The following is a 16290-nucleotide window of genomic DNA, read 5'->3' as shown; positions in this document are numbered from 1 at the left end:
TTCTCTTCAGGCAGCACCATTTACTCTAGTCCTGGTCCCCAGTCCTCTTAATCCCTACCATTGAGCACCTTTCTAACACTGAGCCTCTCAGCTCCTTGATATTCTCGCCTCTGGTGACCTGCATTCCTACTCTATGTGACCCCCCCACTCTTATAGTCCTACCCTGCTCTTTGTCATCACCCCAATCTGGCTTTACTCCTGCAGTTAAAATCCAAGCAACCCACCTTCAAGTGCCTCTAAGTCTCCTTGTTATTCCACCCCAGTCCATCACTGCAACTCCCTCTGTCAAGATCCCCACCCACGCCCCCTGCATGGTCCTTCCATCTCACTCACCTGGCAAAATCCCACTGTCTGACTTCAGATCCCATGCTACTGAGGAATGCTGGAGAAATCCCACAGCCTGGAAGGCAGGAACTCCTATGAATTCTTAGTTTCCACTGGCAACTGGCCCTGAGTGCTGCCTGGAAGTCGTCCAACATGCCCCTGGTCCCATTCTCCATAGCAGATACAGCAAATGTTCGCTGCCCAATGTATAATGCATAATTCCTGCTCCCCAGATTCATGGGTTAAAACCAAATCCCCAGTGTGATGGCATTTGGAGCTGGGGGGATGTAATTAGAACCTGAAAGCAGAGCCCTCAGGAAAGGGATTAGTGCCTATGAAAGAGACTTAGAATTCCTTCTCCCCCTTCCATCATGTGAGGATACAGTGAAAAGAGGGCCGTCTTTGAATGGGGAAGGAGGCCCTCACCAGACACTGAATTTCCCAGCACCTTGATCTTAGGCTTCCCAGCCTTATCTCTCTCCATTCCCCAGTCCCCTCTGCCCTCTGTCCCCCTGAACTTCTTCACATGCCGTTCTCTTAAACTGTCACACTTCTGTTCTGCCCAGCCCCTGGCAGTTCTAGACAACTGAAATCCTCAACCCCTCACTTAGAAATCATCTTCTGCAGGAACTTTCCTCTCCTTTCTCCCCTCACATCCTGAGCCATACATCTAGTAACCTAAACTTTCCCTTGTCATATCACTTACCACTGTCAATTTGCCTGTTTATTTGTCTGACATCTCTGTTAGACTGTAATTTTCTTGAGGGAAAGCTCTGTATTAGGTCAGGTTCCCCAAGAATCTCTAAGATAAAAATTTGTATGCAGGTGGTTCCAGAGTCGGGGGAGGTACTTTCAAGAACAAAGCTTTTAAGGGAGTCAAGAAAGTAGAGTTAGACAAAGAGAAATTGAACTGCAGACCAAATGCAGCAGAAGCCTCGATCAATCCAACAGGGAGCCCTGGAGCTAGGGTGGCCCTTCACAATCATTCTAAATTGTGGCAAGGGTCCCAAGTCTGTGACACCACACCAATTGGCTATTGGAGGTGGCCTCTTGCAAGGAGTGAGAAAGACGTGGGCAGGCAGCTCCACAGAATGTGTACGACTAAAAGCCAGTCCCCAAAGGGGTTCAATGGTGAGCTCTTAGCGACCTACACCCCTGGCATTAACTCGGGGGAAGTCTGGGTAGCCTACCGTAGCCCCCTCTGCTCTGTGCTATCTCAAGGCCTGACACTCCAGAGGTGCCCATTCTCTTTGTACATAAATCATCAAATGTATGATTAAATGAATTAATTAAAATAGCAGAAAACAAGGTTAGTAGATTAAATATATTAAGATTTAGAGCCTTACAGAAGGAAGGACATTTTCTATTCGAAAACAATGAACTCTAGTGCTCAAAAGATTGATGGGTTGTAAATAAGATTTGAAAAAATAGCAAGCAGACATGCTCTGAGGATATGAATTTGTGGCGTGTGGATGGTAGGGATGGCTGAGATGATAGCAGTAATGTCTCTGCTTTTTAATATGCTGTCTAGGTTTGTCATAGCTTTTCTTCCAAGAAGCAAGCATCTTTTAATTTCATGGCTGTAGTCACCATCTGCAGTGATTTTGGAGCCCAAGAAAATAAAGGCTCTCACTGTTTCCATTGTTACCCCATGTATTAGGTATACTTGATCTCATATATTAGTTATAAGCAGAGAGTCACGATTTGAAATGTCAGGACTATAAATCAGATGTAAGTCTAACCTTCAAAGGTATTCACTGTACATTTCTAAACTATAATTTTTGATCAATTTAGTAGATATATTTAAAAACTAAAATATTTACTTGTTTTACTTCCCGAGGAGCTATTAATTCAAGTCATCTCAGCCCTTGCCACTAGTCCTGGTTTGTTTTCAGAAACTAACATTAAAGGCAATAGCTGTAGACTGTTTGTAGCCATCTCAAGATGACCTGAAGCCCACAATACTCAGCAATGTTGGAAATTCCTTATTTTTTTCCTACCTGAAACTCCACATTGCTATGGTGTCCATTTTGTCCCAGGCAATAGTTTAGGGAGGAGGAACAGGTAAGGAACCTTTGGCTCTTCAGAGGAAAGTGGCATGGGTTCCAGCACCTGATTTTGCAACCAGATAAGGGATGTTGTGTCTGGACTCAAGACTGCTCTTGTGAGCGCTAAAGTGCAAAGTTTGGTGAAGCAGAGCACTAGCCCTGGCATCTTGCTGGAGATGTGGTATACATCATGCTGGGTTGCTGGAAGCTTTGGGAGGCGCTGCAGTATGGATTCTGTGCAGCCTCAGGAGGAATCAAGATCCAGCTGTCATCGGCCCCAGGGTACCAAGAGAACAGGGGCACAGAAAGAAAGAGCTTACCCCAATCCTTTCTGACCTGTCCCAAATGGCCTATTTGTTGGGTATAGTGGACAAAGGAGCAAGAAGTGGCAGTGACTGAGCATACAGCCCCAGAGTCCATCCTCGGGCCTATGACTGCACAGTCCATGAACTGCTATACATATCTGAGGAGTTTCCAACTCAGGATTGGGGGCACTGGTACCAGGTGCGGTGGTGTTTGTGATTCTTTGGGGCCAGTGCTTTTCCTGACACTGTTCAAAGTGTGAAAGTCAGAGAGGGTTAAGCTGGGCGTCCAGGGTCCCCTGAACAAATGCCACAGCAACCCATCCAGTGTTTGGCCCAAGTGCCACATCTTGCTTTGTGCAGCGTTTCATCACCCTTGGATATAGTACAGCCCTGTAAGCAGTTTTGCACAGCATACTCTGCAGTTCCTTTGGCAGCTTGTCTCAACACACTTGCTTCACACACTAGACTAGGTGTTTGCTTGTCTTTCTTCATTTCCCAACATGAGTTAACACAATCAGTCCTTTCAGATTATCTGCAGGCACTTAATTCCTTCGTTGTCATCTTCAGACTTCTAATCTGCAGTATTATTTTGTTCATGGGAGTGAAACTTGCATGGTAAATCCAATACAAGTTACCTGATAAAACACAGAGAATGAAAGAATACAAGATCAGCTCTCCATAACAGTCATGGACAACCAGAGCAATGCTTGAGCACACTTGAAGTCCACTCCAGCCAGACTAGGTGCACAATGAAATGAGAACATTACGGCTAAGATAAATAAGCTACAAGCATGCATTGTATAGCACTGGAAATAGACCCAATCTCATATAATAACTTCAAGTGGAGTATAATCTATAAAAATATCAAATCACTATGTTATATACCTGAAACTAATATAATATTGTATATCAGTTACACCTCAATTAAAAAGAAACCTTTTACAATTCAGCAAGTTAAATGAAATATTTTTAAAAATTAATTCATCTTCCTAATACCTTACCACGTTCTAAATTTCTTTTCTTCTGTGGCTATCTGGACCAATGCATGTGTTTCAGAAGCCACTGAGTGAATCGGTTGGTTGAGGAAGAAAGAGTATGGTGAGACAAGAATTGTTCCAAGGAGGATGATCCTTGGAATGGAGAGGAGGCAGAGGCAGAAGGCGACAAGTCAGGGAACAGACAGCTCAGTAGAAGCACAGAGACAGAGACAACGCTGATGTTAGGGGCCCTACAAGCAGCTGGATCAGCACCTCTGGGAAGCGGCCCTGAACCCCCAGGACAGGCCACCTGTTGAACTCCAGACCTGCCTCGTCCATACTTTCACTGGAGGAGTTAACCTTTACCAATTTATTTACTGGAACTAAGTGCACAGTTTTGTTTCAGAGATAGCATTACTGCCTTAAAAAGTAGAGCCAAGCAAAACACCTGGAAGTTTGTTTTCCGGGTTGGTTTTTGGCTCTCATGGGTCTTCAGTGCTGCACAGGCTTTTCTCTCATTGCAGCAAGGGGGGGTCACACTCTGGGTGTGATGCATGGGCTTCTCATTGCGGTGGCCCCTCTTGTTGCAGAGCACGGGCTCTAGCACTCTGGCTTCAATAGTTGCGGCCCATGGGCTCGGTACTTGTGGCTCCAGGGCTCCAGAGCACAGGCTCAGTAGTTGTGACCCGTAGGCTTAGTTGCTCTGTGGCAGGTGGGATCCTCCTGGACCAGGGATTGAACCCAGGTCTCATGCATTGTCAGGCAGATTCCTCACCGCTGAGCCACCAGGGAAACCTGGAAGTTTGTTTAAAATGCAGATGACTGGCTTATGCCCCTAGAAAGTGAGAAGTTGGAGTTGAAGCCACAGGTAACCTGTGTGTCTAGCCAGGAGGCTTCTGACAACACATTATAAAACCTGGCCTGGGTGATAGTATAAGAGTTACTTGCTTTATATGAGTTCATTCTGAGTGTTTGGCGGTTGCACTTCCCAGTAAATTAAGATTGTTTTGCTTCTATTTTGCATTTTTTGAAGACAAAGGTTTTCTCAAATTCCTCTATTAATATTTATATTATTAGTATTTAATAATCTATTAGTATTAGTATTTAGTATTAATAGTAATACTAGTCTAATAGTATTACTATTAGTATTTAATAATCTGTACATTTGAGAAGGATAAGCAAACAAATTGTGCCTGTAGAAAAAAAATGGACAAAACAATAGAGATTCATCTTCATATAGTTTTTTCTTCATCCTTCTTTTTGGGGTTATATTTTGGATGAATAGCTATTAATGTCCATAATAATTCTTCTTTAGTAGTTTAAGATGGATCTTGGAAATAAGTCTTGAAAATACTGCCCAGAAAATGAGTAGGTAACAATAGGCTATGTACGATTAATAAAACTTTCCTGAAAGAGTACACAATATATTATTATGAGTCCTGCCAGAAGCATCTATGGTGTCACCTAACCCTTTTCTTGGAACATGAGGTCGGAGGAAGGAGGTACAGGGAATACCCACAGGCACTCAGTGTGGATCCACAGGCCTGCCAAGTCGCACCCTGGAGCTCTGGCAACATTAACGTTACCTGGGAGCCTTTAAGAAATGATGCCAAAGCCCAGACCTGACTCAGATCAATGAAATCAGAAGGAATGAGCATCCGTATCTTTCAGAAGCTCCCTGGTGACTCTCTGCCAAACAGTGAGGCTGAGATCCAAAACTTTAGGGAAAGAGGAAATTGATCTCTGTTTTTATTCCTTAGCTGCATGACATATTTTTAGCATATATTAATTTATCTTTATGCAGGGTCTGTGCAGTAAAGGAGAAAACACGGACATTCAGGGAATGCAGGATGCTGTTCTGATCAAAAGAAGTGGCTTTCCCACATCAGAGGCATATCTTGTCCATGGCACTCATCTCTACTTGAGTCCCTCTTCAACACTTAGATCAGCTCACAAATGTTCATTTAATTTGCAGAGAACAGTAGTACACAGCACTGGTTTGAAAACTCTTTGGAAATTCAACCTGGAAAGCCAGGGATTCATCTGCTAAACTCCTACTCTTCTGCTCAGCCCAGCCTTGGCTTTACTTCAGCTTGGAAACCTTGAACAGGAATCTCCCCTTCTCCCTGCCCCCTCCCTGGACTGGGCAGGAACAAAAGAGCCTGAAAATGATGGACGTAGGGAAGGAGAAATGAATCAAGGTACAAGTATGAAGAACCAATAAAGAGAGTCATGAAGTATTTTGGAGGAAAGCTCCTTGTGCCAAATCTCATTTTTCCTGGAGCTACCCAAGCCCAAGACATATTTCTGGAGCCAGCCATAGAAGAGGCCCATGGAATTTTAAGTATCTTGAAAACAAAAGAAATCCAGGCTGAGATGTCCAATGTATTTATATTCAGGCAGAGTGCAACGCAGTAATGATATATTTGTTCTTTACATCCCAAAACAGCATGACATACAAAACATTGAGGAAAACCCTCAAAAAAGGAAAAGGCTCACAACAAATAATAGTAGCTGCTATAAAACTAGCCTTGGCTAGATTTCAGGCACTGTTCTGTGTCTTTTATATACATCATTTAATCCTCCTCACAGCAACCTACAGGGTGCATGCTTTTATTATCCCCATTTTGAAGGGGAGCAATCACAGAGAGGCTGAGTAACTTGCCCAGGGGCAGAGCTGGTTAGAGGGAGCTGGGGTAGGGACCCCATGGGGCCACCCTTCCTCACCCTTGAGTTCATGCAATCTTGTGTGGTGGAACATTCTTAAAAGACAGACACCGTGAATTGTGGTTTCCTTTAAGAACTAAAAATTGCTTCCTTCCAAATAAAGGCTATCCAACAATTGCAGGCTTTCACAAGAAAGAATGTTCAGGGCAACTGAGTGTGGCAGATCACAGGGATTAACTTGAGTTCTCTTTAATTTGTATATTGTTTTCAATGTAAGTCATTGGCAGACTTGGGAACCCTATTGTTGTAACAGATGACTTGCACCATCACTGACAGCCCACTGCAACACCCCAGCGGGTTGTAACACCACCATTGTGGGAACCACCAGCCTGGAAAATAGACCTAAGGAGGAAGATATTTATGTGACTGAGTTGGAAAAAGTAGCTGGAAGGTGGGTGAAACTAGATATCAGCAGTTTGTGTCAGGCCTCCCAGCGCAGTGCTTTCTGGAAAAGTGGGCAAGTAAACGAGTTGGCTTTGGAACATACACATCACATTGTTGCAGCTGAGCCTGCAGAGATAAGCTTCGGGGCATCCTACCGCCTGCCAAGAATACAGGACAGAAGCCCCAGAAGCCACAGTATTTATAGTCTAAGATAAAATCACTCCTGGTTGAGAATTCTCCTCTTTGACACAACAAATGACAGATGCTGGGGGGCTTCCCTGGTGGCTCAGTTGGTGAAGAATCTGCCTGCAATTCAGGAGACCTGGGTTCAATCCCTGGGTCAGGAAGATCCCCTGGAGCAGGAAGTGGCAACCCACCCCAGTATTCTTGTCTGGAAATCCCATGAATAGAGGAGCCTGGGGGCCTGTAGTCCATAGGGTCACAAACAGTCAGACACACCTGGGCACACATGCATTGGGGGAAGAATAACCACTTCTCCCAGGACATGTGGAGGCTTCCATTTGGGCATTTTGGCCCCTTGACACCAGGTCAGTGAGGTGACTTTGGTCATGAGTTCATCTGCATTAGCCCCATTTAACCTCCATTCCCTCAAAAGAATCTAGCCAAGAAGTATTATTATTCCCATTCAGTGTGAGGAGAAACAAAAGTTCTGTGGAGGTTTCAATGCAAAACTAAATTCTTTGAATTCTTGCCATGAATACGAGACATCTATATTCCCTTCCCTAGAACAAAGGCATGACTTTCCACACCTTCTTGAAAACAATGACCTGTGAGGCTGGGTCACAAAACGCCCTTGACTTCTGCTTTCCACTCTCCTGGGACAAGTCCCCTTGGAGCCTGGGCCTTGGTATAAGAAGTCTAGCTGCCCTGAAGCCACCGTGCTGAAGAGTCCATACGGAGAGATCACACTGTTAGGGAAGAGTATCCTGAGGAGACCCAGATGAGATATTCTAGCCCCTAGCTGTCTAGGACTCCCCAGGCCAGCGACCAGACATATGAACGGAGGAGAGTTTAAGAAAACTGGAGCCTGGCCACTGTGCAACTTTGTAGAAGGACCAAAAAGTTCCTCACCGGGCTCCATCAACCCCCACACGGTGAAAAATAATACATGCTCATTTGTTTTTATGCCACTAAGTTAGGAATGATTTGCTGTGCAGCAGGCTCTAAGAGAAGTCACTTTCCAAGATCACTAAGGAACTTCCCAATGGAGCTGGGGCTGGAATCAGTTCATTCCATTCAATGCAGTATTTAATAACCAGAGAGGTGTGGCCCCTGGGGACCAGACAAGAATAAGATACTGCCCAAACCTTCTGCAATCAGGGCCTCCACCTTACACCTCCTCCTGAAGGCAGCTCCTTCATGCTGGAGGTAGATGGGGTGGGTAAGCCCCACTGTCACTGGTTTCTAGAAGGAATTGGCTCCAGGGCATTCTGGCTATTTCTCTGCAGCATGCTGTGTACAGGTGGCTTCTGGCACCAACAGGTGCCAAGCCTGCCGCCAGCCTTGGCTTTCCCTCCAGCCCTACTCTGATGAGCTGGTTGGCTGTGTTTACAATTGAAAGCAGACAGCATTGCAAAGGTAGGTAGTTACCACACAGCCTGCCTGCAGAGTGTAGCTTGGCTCTGATGAATTATGTCCAGTCCCTGGTCTCACATTTGGCTGGATCTGCAGGAAAAATATGTGTGTTCTAGGCCCCAGCTGATCTTTTAATCTAGCTTCTGTTCTAACATAAACATTCTCTGTTAAAATTGTAAACTTTCAACTGCTTTTTGAAAATAGATTGTTATAAAGGCATAAAATATATAAAAATCATTTTTACTTTGTAATGAGCTCAGGGCTGTTGGGTGGCCAGCACTCACTCAGACTCGTGAGGTTGTCCTGTAAGTCAAGGAGGAGGCATTTACAGCAAAAACCAAGGGAATGGAGCCCCAACCCCAGGGCAGAGCAGTCCTATGGTGTTCTGTGCTAGGCAAAAATAGTATTCTTTTTCATTTCTGAGGTATATGTAGTCTATTTTCATTTAATCTTCACATTTCATGAATGAAATCAACAAATATTGATCAAGTATTGACTTGACTAGATATCAAATCAGTTTTGTTTAAAAAATGAGAACTAGCTTATTTTTGCCTGTCATAAAATCAAAGCCCAATTAAAATTTATTTGCCAAATTTATATTGTTGCTTTCTAGGTCTCCTTTAATCAAAGAATTCCTAAACATAAAGAAGAAGTAGAAAGGGGAGGGGAAGAAAATGAGGGAGAATTCAGCATTGTGATAGAGAGTAAATATTATGTTTAGAATATTATGCACAGTGCCTGGCCTATGATAGATACTCAATAAATGCGATTATAGATCTTTATTCTGCCTTGTCTCTCCAAGGCCTCTTCACCAGGAAGATACAAATGAGGTCAAACTCACGGGGCTATTTAAATTTATTTTACTGCTCGCCTGGCTCACATCTGCGGAACCTTTGAGCATCCTGCACTGTAAGTTCCACACCAGCATTTCTGGGACTCTCCGGACATGTCTGTCAGGTGTATGAGGACTAGCCTGCTGACTAGCCTGCACATCTGCCTGTGCCTTGCCTGTCACTGGCATACCCTGCTTTCAGTTGCCACAGCCTGGAAGCTTCCCCTGATGGGAGAAGAGAGGTCCAGTTTCTCTGCCACCCACCTGCTCTGATGACCTGAGCAAAGCTGACAGCAAAGTGTGGGGAGAGAACCATCTCTGTGTTAACAGCTGTGGGAGGGATGCTGAGCAGGGCTCCTTGTGACTTTCTGTGTTAGAAATTTGCAGATAGAATGGTCATTTTAAAATAGGCATTGATGTTTTCTTCCCTCTCCCCAAGAAACAGACAAGCACCTGCATCCCAGGGGCTGGGCTGGGTGGGCACCAACAGCTCCCTTTACACCAGGCTTGGATTCTTTACTCTCTCCAGCAGTGAAGCCGGTGCTGTCAGGGCCAGTTTACTGCCCTCAAACCTCTTCTCTTGGAAGGTCTTCCCCCCAAGCCCGGGGGGTCTGTTCAGCTCCCTACAGCGTCAGCCCATGGTGGGCCCAGCTGGCGTCTCTTCCAGCATGCTCTTCTGCTTGTGCAAACAGGCTGCTGCAGGCCCACGTCTCGTCTGCTGGCCATTCACGCTTAGCCTCCCACCACCGCTGCTTCACGCCTGCTCTGGGGAGCACTGCCTCCTGCATCTCCATCCTCCTCAAGGAATGGCCACTGTGGCTGCCGCAGGTTCTGTCCAGCTCCCACTGGACTTGGCTCTTCCTGACCCAGAGTGACAATTCTGGCAAATGAGAAGCCTGGCCTCTCAGGTGGATGGAAAGAAACCAGTATGCATTGAGCACCCCACTAAATGCCGGGGTGTCTGGCCATGTCTTTCCTAGCTGTCCAGGATTTCCCTTTTGCAGCATGAGTGAGAGAAGGTTACTTTGCCGTAGCCAGGAGCCTGACTTCAAAACCAACTCTGGCTGAATCAAAAGTTCATGCTTCCCAGAACTTCCCTGTCTTTGCAACCCCTGAGGGAATCTTTGCCTGTCAATGGTCACACTTCATGGTGTCATGAGAGTTATTAAAATTCCCTCAAGAGCTCGGCTGAACATGACTCGGAGTAACAGTTCTGACCACCACGTTCCTCCCACATGGCCCCTAAACTAGCCCTGGACCGAATCCCCATCACTAGTTACGCTAGCACCTTTCTTGGGGTCTGCAGTTACGGTCCACAGCCCCTCCTTGAGAGTCATCCTAAGCTCTGAGGCATTGATATCTTCCTCCAGTGAATCTCTAGTGTCTCCAAGGGACCTGGGTCCCCTGGGAACATGGGGCCCCTGGTGGCATTCTTAGTGATGTCTACTCTTTCATTACTGATACTGGTAGTTTTTGCTCCCCCACCATCCCTGTCTGTTAATTTAACTGGAATTTTATGCATTTTGTTGATATTTTCATTGACTTTGTTTAATGTTTTCTGATTTCACTTTCATTGATTTTTGCTCTTATATCTATGTATTCCTTCCTTCTGCATACTTTTGATTGAATTTGTTCTTCTTTTCCAATTTCTTAAGCTGGAAGCTTAGACTATTGATTTGAGACGTTCTTTTCTTAATATGAACATTTAATGTTATAAATTTTTTCTCAAAGCACTTCCAGTTGTTATACTTTTATTGTTATTCATTTTAAAATATTTTCTTATTTCCCTTCAAACTTCCCTTACTTCTTTGACCAATGGACTATTTGGATAGTATTGTTTAGTTTCTAAATGTTTGGATGTTTTCTAGCTATCTTTCTGCTTTTGATTTTTTTAAATTATTTTATGGTCATACATATTTATTACTGTCTACATACCTGAGCACTTTCAATTATTCTTTTTTAATTTAGGTTTTATATAATGACCCAGAATATGCCCATATAGGCACTTTAAAAGAATGTGACTTTTGCTATTTTGGAGTAGATCGGCATCTATTCAAATCCACTGGAGATTTTTGGAGTTTTTCTCTCTTCAAATTCCTGGATACAATTGATTTTTAAAATTTAATATAAATTTATTATTTTAATCGGAGGTTAATTACTTTACAATATTGTATTGGTTTTGCCATACATCAACATGAATCCGCCACAGATATGCATGTGTTCCCCATCCTGAACCCCCTCCCACCTCCCTCCCCGTACCATCCCTCTGGGTCATCCCAGTGCACCAGCCCCAAGCATCCAGTATCATGCATCAAACCTGGACTTGCAATTCGTTTCATATATGATATTATACATGTTTCAATGCCATTCTCCCAAATCATCCCACCCCCCTCCCTCTCGCACAGAGTCCAAAAGACTGTTCTATACATCTGTGTCTCTTTTGCTGTCTCACATACAGGGTTATTGTTACCATCTTTCTAAATTCCATATATACGTGTTAGTATACTGTATTGGTGTTTTTCTTTCTGGCTTATTTCACTCTGTATAATAGGCTCTAGTTTCAACCACCTCATTAGAACTGATTCAAATGTATTCTTTTTAATGCCTGAGTAATACTCCATTGCGGAGAAGGCAATGGCACCCCACTCCAGTACTCTTGCCTGGAAAATCCTATGGACGGAGGAGCCTGGAAGGCTGTAGTCCATGGGGTCACTGAGGTTCGGACATCACTGAGCAACTTCACTTTCACTTTTCACTTTCATGCATTGGAGAAGGCAATGGCAACCCACTCCAGTGTTCTTGCCTGGAGAATCCCAGGGACGGGGGAGCCTTTTGGGCTGCCATCTATGAGGTTACACAGAGTCGGACACGACTGAAGTGACTTAGCAATACTCCGTTGTGTATATGTACCACAGCTTTCTTATCCATTCATCAGCTGATGGACCTCTAGGTTGCTTCCATGTCCTGGCTATTATAAACAGTGCTGTGATGAACATTGGGGTACATGTGTCTCTTCCAATTCTGGTTTTCTCGGTGTATATGCCCAGCAGTGGGATTGCTGGGTCATAAGGCAGTTCTATTTCCAGTTTTTTAAGGAATCTACACACTGTTCTCCATAGTGGCTGTTTGCATTCCCACCAACAGTGTAAGAGGGTTCCCTTTTCTCCATACTCTCTCCAGCGCTTATTGCTTGTAGACTTTTGGATCGCAGCCATTCTGACTAGTGTGAAATGGTACGTCATTGTGGTTTTGATTTGCATTTCTCTGATAATGAGTGATGTTGAGCATCTTTTCATGTGTTTGTTAGCCATCTGTATGTCTTCTTTGGAGAAATGTCTGTTTAGTTCTTTGGCCCATTTTTTGATTGGGTCGTTTATTTTTCTGGAATTGAGCTGCATAAGTTGCTTGTATATTTTTGAGATTAGTTGTTTGTCAGTTGCTTCATTTGCTATTATTTTCTCCCATTCTGAAGGCTGTCTGTTCACCTTGCTTATAGTTTGTTGTGAAGAAGCTTTTAAATTTAATTAGGTCCCATTTGTTTATTTTTGCTTTTATTTCCAATATTCTGGGAGGTGGGTCATAGAGGATCCTGCTATGATGTATGTCAGAGAGTGTTTTGCCTATGTTCTCCTCTAGGAGTTTTATAGTTTCTGGTCTTTCATTTAGATCTTTAATCCATTTTGAGTTTATTTTTGTGTATGGTGTTAGAAAATGTTCTAGTTTCATTCTTTTACAAGTGGTTGACCAGTTTTCCCAGCACCACTTGTTAAAAAGATTGTCTTTAATCCATTGTATATTCTTGCCTCCTTTGTCGAAGATAAGGTGTCCATAGGTGTGTGGATTTATCTCTGGGCTTTCTATTTTGTTCCATTGATCTGTATTTCTGTCTTTGTGCCAGTACCATACTGTCTTGATGACTGTGGCTTTGTAGTAGAGCCTGAAGACAGGCAGGTTGATTCCTCCAGTTCCATTCTTCTTTCTCAAGATTGCTTTGGCTATTCGAGGTATTTTGTATTTCCATACAAATTGTGAAATTATTTGTTCTAGCTCTGTGAAAAATACTGCTGGTAGCTTGATAGGGATTGCATTGAATCTATAGATTGCTTTGTGTAGTGATAATATTGATTTTTGTTTGTTTGCTTTAGCAACGAATCAACCTCATTAGGTACAGATAAAAAAAATTCTGTGGAACTTGTTTCACCTCAGGTCAGGTCTCCAAGTGACTGTGATACGGTTTAGGTCTGACTCATTCATGTGCAGCCTGGGCAGTAAGCCCAGAGCCGTGTTGGTTTGTTCACAGAATTTAGAGCATTTGTTTCTCCAGTTCTGGCCTCTCCAGGGTTTCCCACACACTCTCCAGTTCCCATTCCAGTCCATTTTAGTTCACTGATTCCTAGAATGTCAACATCCACTCTTGCCATCTCCTGTTTGACCACTTCCAATTTGCCTTGATTCATGGACCTAACATTCCAGGTTCCTATGCAATATTGCTCTTTACAGCATCGGACCTTGCTTCTATCATCAGTCACATCCACAGCTGGGTATTGTTTTTGCTTTGGTTCCATCCCTTCATTCTTTCTGGAGTTATTTCTCCACTCATCTCCTGTAGCATATTGGGCACTTAGCGACCTGGGGAGTTCCTCTTTCAGTATCCTATCATTTTGCCTTTTCATACTGTTCATGGGGTTCTCAAGGCAAGAATACTGAAGTGGTTTGCCATTCCCTTCTCCAGTGGACCACATTCTGTCAGGAAGCAACAGTTGGAACTGGACATGGAACAACAGACTGGTTCCAAACAGGAAAAGAAGTACATCAAGGCTGTATATTGTCACCCTGCTTATTTAACTTATATGCAGAGTACATCATGAGAAATGCTGGGCTGGAAGAAGCACAAGCTGGAATCAAGATTGCCAGAAGAAATATCAATAACCTCAGATATGCAGATGACACCACCATTATGGCAGAAAGTGAAGAGGAACTAAAGAGCCTCTTGATGAAAGTGAAAGAGGAGAGTGAAAAAGTTGGTTTAAAACTCAACATTCAGAAAACTAAGATCATGGCATCTGGTCCCATCACTTCATGGGAAATAGATGGGGAAACAGTGGAAACAGTATCAGACTTCATTTGGGGGGGGGGGGCTTCAAAATCACTGCAGATGGTGATTGCAGTCATGAAATGAAAAGACGCTTACTCCTTGGAAGGAAAGTTATGACCAACCTAGATAGCATATTGAAAAGCAGAGACATTACTTTGCCAACAAAGGTCCATCTAGTCAAGGCTATGGTTGTGAGAGTTGGAATATAAAGAAAGCTGAGCACTGAAGAATTGATGCTTTTGAACTGTGGTGTTGGAGAAGACTCTTGAGAGTCCCTTGGACTGCAAGGAGATTCAACCAGTCCATCCTAAAGGAGATTAGTCCTGGGTGTTCATTGGAAGGACAGATGCTAAAGCTGAAACTCCAATACTTTGGCCACCTCATGCGAAGAGTTGACTCATTGGAAAAGACCCTGATGCTGGGAGGGATTGGGGACAGGAGAAGAAGGGGATGACAGAGGATCAGATGGCTGGATGGCATCACCAACTCGATGGACATGAGTTTGAGTGAACTCTGGGAGTTGGTGATGGACAGGGAGGCCTGGCGTGCTGTGATTCATGGGGTCGCAAAGAGTCAGACACGATTGAGCGACTGAACTGAACTGAACTGAACTGAACTGAACTCCAGTTCCCAGGGCCACTGGTACCTGGTTCCTCTGTTCGGCAGTTCTACGTGACTGGCACTACATTCAGGGCAGAGTGGTGAGATAAAAGAGAGGAAACAATAATGGAGCTTTCCCCTATCATCTTTGGGACACAGAGAACCCTTTTTGCCTGATCCTCTGACCAGAGAGACTCAATTTTTTTTTCCTTAGGGCTTTAGGTGTTCATAACACAACCATTGCAATGAAGTTCCAGACTGGGGCCACCCTTGTGTTACAAATAAAAAAAGAGGAAAAAATTGGATGTGTCCCACACTTTTCAGGTTGCAGGGGGGCCCCTTTCTTGTTTTGGTGACAAAGGTAGGTTCAGATTTCTGATGTCTCTAACTGCTGTCCAGTTCCATAACTGGGCCCACTTTCCTGGGAGAAGGGTGAAATAAAGGAAGAAAAATGACCCCAAATACTGGTTTTTCAATTTTTTACTTTTCTCTGCTTACTTTTCAGATTCCTTAAATATCTGAGTTTCATTGTGTTGATTTTAGCCCTAGTTAGAGAAAGAGGGTACCGAGGGCTTACTTCATTTTGGCCAACAACAGCAGTTGCGGTAATATTAAATACCTAACAATTATTGCATTCTATATACAATTTACATCTTCCTGTCCTTCCCTTTCTGGGAAGGATTTATAAAATGCCGAATTTGTGGGGATTTTGGAAATGCTGTGGGAATCTGACTTCTGCTTTCACTGAGAAGTGCTGAGAGTTTCACGGGGGGAAGGGGGGTGTCCATTAGTCCATATGCAGCTCTTTTGCAAACTGATAACTTCAACCTCCCATGAGTCATTATGATCCAGTGTCCATGCGGTGTTCATACGTGTTTCTGTGTTTATTTTCACATTCTGGAAATATATGGTGCCTGTAATACTGGGTGTAACTGTCGGTTTATTTGTCTGTCTCCTCCTGAGGGTCCTCAAGAGCAGAGAATTTTTTCAGAGGCATAGCAGGCTGGTGATCATTTGTTAAAATTGTCTGATTTTGCCTTGAAAGTGACTTTCTTGGCATGAGTGCCAGCATTTTTCTTGTCTGTTAACCATGTCTGAGGTTAATAACCCGTCACACATCTCTGAGAGCTATTCTGTACAGGCTCTGCTCCCTGAGAGAGGGTCAACACTTCACAAACATCAGTGTTCTTCAGCTGTCGGACGTGGTCACACTGAATATTCTCTACTTCAGGGACAGGTACACTAAACCATGGCAAAGCCAAGTGTCTTTGGACTCACCCTAAAGTTACTGATCACCATGAAGAAGTTGAAAGAGAGAATCTGCATCAACCCAAACTCATAGCAGTTCTGATCTCAACTGCCCTCAGCTGCCTAGTTGACAGCTCAATATACACTAACACTC

Source organism: Capricornis sumatraensis, chromosome 5 (genome assembly GCF_032405125.1).
Source record: "Capricornis sumatraensis isolate serow.1 chromosome 5, serow.2, whole genome shotgun sequence".
Lineage (NCBI taxonomy): Eukaryota > Metazoa > Chordata > Mammalia > Artiodactyla > Bovidae > Capricornis > Capricornis sumatraensis.
The sequence above is the reverse complement of the archived record's forward strand: the minus strand, read 5'-3'. Positions refer to the sequence as shown.